This window comes from Cavia porcellus, unplaced genomic scaffold (genome assembly GCF_034190915.1).
Source record: "Cavia porcellus strain 051 isolate PalLab524CR breed Dunkin Hartley unplaced genomic scaffold, mCavPor4.1 scaffold_29, whole genome shotgun sequence".
Taxonomy (NCBI): Eukaryota; Metazoa; Chordata; class Mammalia; order Rodentia; family Caviidae; genus Cavia; species Cavia porcellus.
The window spans coordinates 37,514,417-37,521,478 of record NW_026947512.1 but is presented as its reverse complement, the minus strand read 5'-3'; the positions used below and the strand labels follow the sequence as shown (position 1 = coordinate 37,521,478).

General features: G+C 44.1%; 1 protein-coding gene across 1 annotated transcript in view; it reads left to right on the top strand.

Moving 5' to 3' along the window:
• Window positions 1-744: 744 nt before the first annotated feature.
• Window positions 745-7,062, top strand: part of Rnf2 (ring finger protein 2) — a 55,506-nt gene continuing 49,188 nt past the window's right edge. The window contains exon 1 of the mRNA XM_063240174.1: window positions 745-923. The gene's annotated coding sequence lies outside the window, so the exon portion shown is untranslated. The remainder of the gene's footprint in view (window positions 924-7,062) is intronic.

Genomic DNA, 7,062 nt, shown 5'->3' with positions numbered 1-7,062 from the left:
GTGGTGGTAAACGCCTGTAATCCCAGCACTCAATACTCTGAGGCAAGAGGATTACTTTGAGTTCCAAAACTAGCCAGGGCTACATAGTGAGTTCAAGGCCAACCTGAGCTACACAGGCAAGACCCTTTCACAAAACACAAAAGGGGCCAATGAAGTAAAAATTAAAACGGCAAGATAAACAGCGAGAGCTGACGAGAATAATCACGACCTTAGAGGTCCAAAAATACACTTGTGGCATTGAAAGTTGCTTTCTTTGGAATAATCAGGTCTCGCAGGTTTACTCAGCGTGGGCGAAGCGCGTGCGTGTGGGTTAGACCCGGCCACCAAACAGCGCTCAAGTTCAGGTGAAGTTCTGCGGGGGCAGCCTAAGGTGGACGCTGCGGGCTGGGATGGGCGTTAGAGGACGAAGTCTCGGCAGACAACCCTCCAGCACCGGGCGCGGGCAGGGGCGGAAGGTAACCGGGAGATAAAACGCCGACGGCCGGTGGCGCCACAGTCCTCGGGGCGGGCGGGCGTTACCGCGGGCTGCGCCTGCCCTGGGACTTCGGGCCGCGGGGCGGGGCGGGGCGGGGCGCGCGGGGCGGGGCGGGGCGGCGCGGACGGGGCGGGGCGGCGCGGGCTCTCCAGGCCAGCACGCGGCGGCGCCCCCTCCCCTCGCGCCGCGGGCCTCCCCGCGTCGTGCACGTCCCCGTCCCGCGCCCCCGCCTCCTCGCTCGCTCCTTCCCGCCCTCCCCGCAGCGCCGGGCGAGCCGGCTTCCCCTCAGTCTCTCATGAATATTGAGCGGCCCCTGTTGTATTTCCCGAGCTCCATTGCGGAAGCCGAGACTCGCCATATTGTGCGGCGGCGCCGGGGGCCGCGGCAGCTGATCCCAGAGTCTCGCTCCGGCCGCGGCCAGCGGAGCCCCGGGCTGGAGCAGGAGCCGGTGAGTGAGGCAGGAGGGGCGGAGAAGGACGCTGGAACGGCGGTCGGGGTCGGGACGCGCGTCCGCCCGGTCGGGTCCGGCACCTGACGGGTCCGGCGCTCGGGGGTGTGTGTGTCGGTGGGGGTGTGAGGGGAGATGGCGCCGCGGCCCCCTACCGCACTCGGGCGGGGATGGCGGGCAGGCGGCCTCATTGTTCCCGATTCTTCGAGGGTCCTCGGGAGGGGACGAGCCCGTGGCGGAGGACGCGGTCGGCGAGGCGTCTGATCCCTTCCTCCGCTGCCCTCCCTTTTCTCCCTCTCCCGAGCTGGGGCCAGGCCTCCTCTCTGCCCCCCCCCCCCATCGGCGGGCGAGGCGGACGGAGTGGAATGCGCCCCCCTCCGCTTTCCCTGCAGCCCGGGATGTGTCCGCGCTGTGGGGGTGGGGTAGTGGCACTAGGCGCTCGCGTCCCTCCTCCCCCGCGGGCTGGAGTCGGAGTCGCGCGTGGAGGAGCTGCTCGGAAGCGCGGTTCCTGGCGGGCTGCGGGGACATCCCGCCTAGTTCACACGTTCTTGTGAGTGCCGCCCTCTGCTCAGGAGTATCTGTTGCTGCTTTCCGGAGCCTGGAGCTTATCCCGGAGGATCCATGGGGGAGGGGGTGTCTCAGTGTGGTTCTGCTGGAAGATTTGCTTTTTGAAGCCTTCGGTTTATATACTGAGATCTGTGGTACGCAGTGTCATCGGGGAGCCCTATTCCTGCTTGTCAGGATCATTTTCCTGCTACCGAAGTCGTCTTCCTACTCTCAGAGATGCTGTTAGTAAAATCGGTCTTTCAAACTTTGAAGGTTTATTCCGATTATTTGCCCATTAGTGACTAATTTCAGATTCATTTCCTTGACGGCCCTTTGGGTATCTTATGCCGTGCTTATAAAAGTTTCAGAGAATACGTTCCTTTACGCTGTGAAATTGTTTGGAAATATCAGGTTTCTTTGAGATGTGTAAAGAAATATTATTTGCCTTGAAAAGGGTAGATACATGCACGTTCAGTGTCTTGGTAATAATGCTGTTTTTTTCTTTTGAAAATTAAGACATAATTTTAGTGTTTGAAACTTAGCATTTTATTTAAAACGAGTGTTATGCTATACAATTTATTTTTTGGCTTTTTAAAAATGATCAGCCAGAATATTTAACATAATTGGTTGATGATACGCTTTGAATTAGGTGTTGAATGTTTTAATAATTTAGATTGCAGTTAGCTCTAGATTTACAGTTTGATCCTTTGATTTATAAAGAATTTAAATATTAGTGATGTGACTTTTGGATATTTTTCCTTTGAGATTTCTACTTGTCACAATCAACAGGTATGCTAAAATCTTGATTGTGTATTTGATCCACTTTTTAATAAAATAATGGATAGTTATAAAACACTCCTTTTTCCAGGGAGTGGCACAGAAAACGTGGTCCTTCGGTTTTTTCTAAAGATTTTGCTTACTTGCTTCAGGTACCCTTACAGAATTTACGTTTGAGATTAATTATGTAAGATGGAGAATTTATGAAGGAAAATTGTCTTAGGCTAGTTCGAGTATTTGAAAAATAAGCTACTTGTTCTCAAGTGTGTTGCAGAGAGAAATTTCAAATTAGAATTATTAACATAATGTAGACAATGTAGACATTAAAATACTGGGAATTTTGAGTTATCTGGCGTGTGGGGCAGGCAGACACCTAGCTTTTGGATTTGAGTGGACGCAGTGTAGAGCTGGTCAGCAAATATGTTTGGAATTTTGTTTTGTCTATTACTGACCTTCAGTTTGTGGTGTCGTCTATCTCTTTAATCTGACTTGCTTATGATTTGTGTTTACATTATGCAGTCTTGGGAATAAAGCTGATATATGCTTAATGAATAATATATACTAGATATTTCAGTAACAGTTTAATTTCTGTCTGTTAGCAAAGAAACAATTCCTTCCAGGAAAAGAAATGAGTTAACATTAAAAAGCACTGTATTAAAAGTATGACAGTGTTTCTAGTGTGACAGCACTTAATAGTTTTTTTTAATTGAATTCTGAAGAAACTAATATGTCATCAGAGTGATTTTTATTGTTTTCTTTTTTTGAGAAAGGATGGTAGTATAGAGTCCAAGTTGGAACCCTCTGTGTAGCCCATCCTCCTGCCTCAACCTCAAATTCAGCCCCAGCCTCCCTAGTGCTGGGGTTAAGGTGTACACCACCATGCCTACTGCAGTTTGCAGTTTTTAAAAAAGAACAAATATTTGTGAGATTATATATACTCTGTACACGTACAAATCTAAACCTTATTCTGTGTGTGAGGAGGTGGTTCTGGAGATTGAATCCAAGGCCTTCACACTGAGCTACTCACCCTTCCTCACCTTTGGGAAAGAGATTGCTACACTGCCAGAACTAGCCTGAAATATGTGATCCTTGTGTCTCAGCTTCCCAAAGTGCTGGGATTACAAGCTTGTGCAACCATGCTGGGCTATAGAATTGATCTTAATGTTGATTATTACATATCTTTTTTTTTTTAGTCTTTTTCTTTTTTTATTGGTAGTCGGGATTGAACTCACAACCGCCTGCTTGCAAGGCAGGTGCTTATGCCGCTGAGCTAGATCCCCAGCCCCGATTATTACATATCTTATGGTAGATATTGTTGTCAGATACCATTGTTTATTTCTTGATTTCATTCTCTATAATCTTAGCTATCATGGTAATTTATATTGACTTAATTTTTATTAACAAAGTAGGTATATTTTGACGTACAAAAGTACAGTAATACCCAGTCCATTTCCCGAAGACCTAAGCATCCTTTTTCTTCCCCTTCTCGTTGTTACACTTTCTCCCTAATGTGTCTACTGGGTTATTGGGTATTTCTTATTATAGGTGCTACAGGTTGGTGTTTACTACCTACATAGGTAATCTGACTGAATGGGACATTGGACATTTGGGTAGGAATTACTCAAATGTAGGGAAGAGCTAGATGATATGTCTCTATGTAGGAACTATGAGGGTAGACAGTCCTATTTATTCATTTTTAGGCTGTGTAGAGGAACTCCCATCAGATCTGGACTGGTTCATGATTCGCTTTTGCCTTATGAGTGTTTAGCAATTAAAGTGGATTACCACTGGTGTGACTTGTTTAGATGCACAGCAGCTGTGTTATTAAAAATATTGTGAAAGATCCCTGTTGCTTAAAATTTGCTTTTCCCCCTCTCTTCCCCTCCCTAGTACAGGGGATTGAACCCAGGGTCTTCACACTGAACTACATCTACAATGCATTTTTTTTTTTTTTTTTTTGAGACAGGGTCTTGCTGTGTAGTTCAGGATATCCTTAAATCCACTATGAAGTTCAGGGTGGCCTGAAAATCCCAGAGATCCTCCTGTCTCAGCTTCCTGAGTGCTGGGATTGCAGGCATATACCACCATGCCTGGCCCTAGTCTTTAAAAAATTTTTTTTATTCTTTAGATTGGGCTTGAATTGGATTCTCTGTCTTGGCTTCCCAGAGTGTTAGAATTACAGATGTTGCTTTTGCGACCAAACCTAGCTCTTTCATTTCATTTTGAGAATAATTTAGCATATTTTGCTTCTTTACGTGTCTGCCATTTGTTCTAATTTTGAAAATATGTATCTCTGTTAAGTACATTAGTAAAAAATTATTTTAAAAATAGACCTCAGATTATATTATGTAATGAAGACATACTATTAAGTACAAACAAGCCAAATTTAAAAAACTTAAGAATTTTTGTCATGTTTTCAACAAACGTTACTCTTTATGGGCTGTAATGGGAGTCAGTGTTTGTCTGTCTCTCTCTGATAGAGGGTTTCACTGTACAGTTCAGACTTGCCTTAATTCACTTTGTAAACCCATACTGGCCTCATACATATAACCCAGTGATCCTCTTATCCTAGCCTCTGGAGTGCTGGGATTACAAGCACCCGTGGATGTTTTTGTTTTTTAGAGACAGGCCCTTGAATTTGTGTATTCCAGCCTGACCTTGAACTCACTGTAGGCCAAGCTGATCTTTAACTCATGGCAATCCTCCTGGCTCAGCTTCCTGAGTGAGGGCAACTGGTACATAACACCACACCTGCTTCTATTTCATAGAGAGGAGTTGTGTTTTATAAAGAAATCACATTTTAAAAGTCAGTGAGTAAAGTAGAAACCATATAGTGAAAAATTATGCTTGGGACTGGGGTTGTAGTTCACTTGCAGAGCTTATGTTTAGTGTGTGCCAAGCCCTAGATTTCAATCCTTAGCCCCCTATCCACCCAATCCAAAATAAGTATGCTTCAGAATATTTTAGGAAGGCAAAACAGCAAGGGTACTATCAGCTTAGCTTTAGTGTTGGTACAGAATGCTTTTTTTTTACCCCTGTAAATACTAGTTAGGGTTCATGTTGAACAACAGCCAAAAAAAAAAAAAAAAATCTTTACAAGAATCACATTCAGGAGTGTGAGGGAGGCCGGGGTGGGATGAGGTGGGGCTGCTGTGGTGAGGAGCACTGGGTACCTCTGGGGAGGGGCAGCTGCAAGCTCTTGGGGCAAGTATGGAAGGCATGGATGATGAACAAGCTTTAGATTGTGAACCTGAGTCCCGCTGTTATTGCCAGTGACCTCTGGCAGCTTTTTGGGGACAGGAATCTGCTCTTGGTGGGACAGGTCCTGCTCAAGTTTGGCTTATGCCTTTGTTGTGAACTACTCCAACCAGAACTGGGCCATCCACATCAATGAGACCCTCTCCGGTAAAGTGGGATTGCTTGGAAAAATCGTTTAAGTTGACTTTTTTTTTCTAAAAAGCTAAGGAGCAGGAAGATTCAGATTTGAAACAGCCCTCACCTATAGTTCTAGGTGTTGGATGGACTTTCTGGTTTAGTATGGGATAATAGAGAATGTGGAAAAAAGTCATCACAGACCCAGAAACTGCTGTTACCAGTATCAGATAGGCAACAAAAGAAGAGCTAAGTGGGCATCAGTTTAAGAACTACTTCAAGGTTTCCTACATCCCAGGTGAAGAGGCAAAGCAGTACTCTTGAGTATCATATCACACAGAAGGAACAAATGCAAAACACACAAACCAGCCTCAACTTACACTTGGTCACTCCGTCACTCGAGAACAAGAGTTAGTGGTATTTCTAGCATTTTGGAAGAGGAAACCAGGAACCCATCAAACCAATCAACTAGCCAACCAAACCAAGAAAAAGTCCATAAAGAATGTATTTTGTCATTTTAATTTTGGTGTATAGCCATCAATGTTCAGTGAAATGATTTCTTTAATCTTTTAAAAACAAAACAAAAAGTGAAGGAAATAACAATTTATATAAGGTTGGCCCAGGGTATTAAAATTTACAGATTTTTTTAAAAACAAAAGCACATACACGCAAAGCTACTTCAGGTGTTTTTTACCTCAGCACCTTCCTCTTGTGTTTCTCTTAGAGATTTTGTAAAACTGATAGTTTTTTAAAATAAAAAATCAGTTGAAAAAAATCAGATATCAATTATCAGCCCGGGAAGGTGGCAGTCCAGGTGTGTGACAGCTGTTCTGAATTGTCTTTCGCCTAGCCAAGAGCCTGTATAGCTTTCTTTTGGACAAACCTTGAAAATGTTCATTAAAAAAAGAAGATGATGACAAAAACAGGGACAGAAATACTGGAGCTGTCATGAATTCCAATAGGGTATGTGCCATTAGGGCTTTTTGTGCTAAAAGATAAACATGTACTGGTTTATGTGAACAGACCATTTACCACCACACTGTAATGCCGTTTTCCTCTACTGCAAACAGTGTCTGTGACTAAAAAAGAAAAAAATTTCAGAAAAAAAAATACAGCTAACAACAACAACAAAAGAATTACATTTAGATCACATTCAGCATGGTCTTATACTATGGTACATGGGGACTGAGAACCTGGGAAATAGGTTAACTACCATCCCACGATATCCTGGAAGATGTGCTGTAGTAAAAGGTAGATGTATATACTTGGAGTAGGCTGTACTATTTAAAGTATTACTCATTTTCTCTCTCTTTTTTAATTTCCAAGCTGGATAGTGTAAATACAAACTTTAAGTGGCTTTTATGTTTCAATATAATAGAAGCACATACGGAATTTCATGTTACCCTTGATAAAATGGACTTTATGTATAAAATAACTCCAGATT